The following is a 1,754-nucleotide window of genomic DNA, read 5'->3' as shown; positions in this document are numbered from 1 at the left end:
CATTTATCATGATGCTACCAATCGGCCCAGTGGTGAGAATCTTTGTTGTCTTGATATTGAGCCTCAATCCATACTGCATTCCCTGACCTTCCACAGCAAGTGTTTCAGGGCCTCCTCAGTTTCAGCAAGCAGGGTTGTGTCATCTACATAACGCAGATTGTTGATGAGTCTTCCTCCAATCCTGATGCCACATTTCTCCTCTCACAGCCCAGCTTCCTAATAATATGTTCTGCATAAAGATTGATCCCTGGTGTACACCCTTCCCAATTTTGAACCATGAAGTGTTTCCTTGCTATGTTCTGACGACTGCCTCCTGGTCCAAGTATATATAGGTTTCACATTAGCTCAATCAAGTGTTCTAGGATTCCCATTCTTCTCTGAGTCAGCCACAGTTTGTTCTGATCCACACAGTCAAACACCTTTGCATAATCAATGAAATATAGACATTCTTCTGGTACTCCCTGCTTTCAGCTAAGATCCATCTAACATTAGCTATAATATCCCTAGTACCACAACCCTGTCTAAACCCAGCTTGACTTCTGGTAGTTCTCTGTTGATGTGCTGTTCCAGTCGTTTTTGGATAATTTTCAGCAGAATCTTGCTTGTATGTGGTATTAATGACATTGTTCATAATTTCCACACTCTTTGGGATCACCTTTCTTTGGAATGAGAACAAATATAGATCTCTTCCAATCAGTTGGCCAAGTGGTTGTCCTCCAGATTTCTTGGCACAACTTGGTGAGCACATCTAGGGCAGCATCTATTAGTTGAAATATGTCATTTGGTATACCATCAATTCCTGGTGCCTTATTTTAAGCCAGTTCTTTCAAAACATCTTTTGACATCTAGTCTTAACAAATATTTTTGTTACTGCAGATGGTTTAAATGAAAATCTCTGCATATGAAATTTTACCAAAAAGTGAAAACTTAATTTTTAAGGTCATACATTGTTGGGTGTGTTCCCAAGTCAATAAATATAGGGTTGTGGTGGTGTTGAGTACCATCAAGTCAGAACTGAGCCATAGCTGACCCTCTGGTGGGTTTTCAGAGGCAGTTTATCACAGGGCATGAGACTGTCCATCCTTTAACTGCAGAGCAGTTGGTGGATTTGAACCACGTGCTTCGGGATTGCAGCGCAGTTTCTTACCACTAGGCCATCAGATGTACATTATGTCTGGTGGCCATGTTGGTATTAATTATACATGTAGACCATTATTTATTTAGCCAATTGCCTCCTTGAAACACAAGGTAATTTGTTATGTTTAACTCTCCATAATTATTTCCTTAGAATAATTTCTAGGAGTGGAAGTTCTATATAATAAAACAGTATTTCAGGGGCTATACTTAACACTTTTAAGAAATATAAACATTTAAACAGAATTACTCTGTGAAGTGTGTTAAAAAATTTTCACTCCCTCTCCTGATAAAAAGTTATAAAGAGAGAGCTTAATTTTAAGCATGGTTTTCAAGTAACACAAAAAGATGAGATGCTTTAGGTATAACCTAATATTTAAAGCCTCTGACTTGGAGTGGAGTCCTGAACCAGGGTTTACAGCACCTGTGTAAGATGGCAGCTGAGGAAGATGGTGGCTGAGTAATATGGCAGTGGGAGAGCCAAAAAGGCATAGTATTGTGGCTGCTGGCTGCCTGCCCCAAGGACACAGGATTCTAGGGCAGGTTGGCGAAAGTCTGAGTATGGAGCTTGTCCTGGGAGGTTCAGGCCCTGCAGGGTTGGGGAACACAGGTTTTGTTTT

At 40.5% G+C, this 1,754-nt stretch overlaps 1 protein-coding gene across 1 annotated transcript in view; it reads left to right on the top strand.

Annotated features, from left to right (window-relative positions):
* Positions 1–1,754, top strand: part of UBE2B (ubiquitin-conjugating enzyme E2B) — an 18,465-nt gene that overhangs the window by 13,445 nt on the left and 3,266 nt on the right. The window lies entirely within an intron of this gene.

The sequence above is a fragment of the Elephantulus edwardii genome, unplaced genomic scaffold (genome assembly GCF_000299155.1).
Source record: "Elephantulus edwardii isolate Elephantulus edwardi_28Jun2011 unplaced genomic scaffold, EleEdw1.0 scaffold00064, whole genome shotgun sequence".
Classification (NCBI taxonomy): Eukaryota; Metazoa; Chordata; class Mammalia; order Macroscelidea; family Macroscelididae; genus Elephantulus; species Elephantulus edwardii.
Note: the sequence above shows the minus strand (reverse complement) of the source record. Positions and strands in the feature narration are given on the sequence as shown.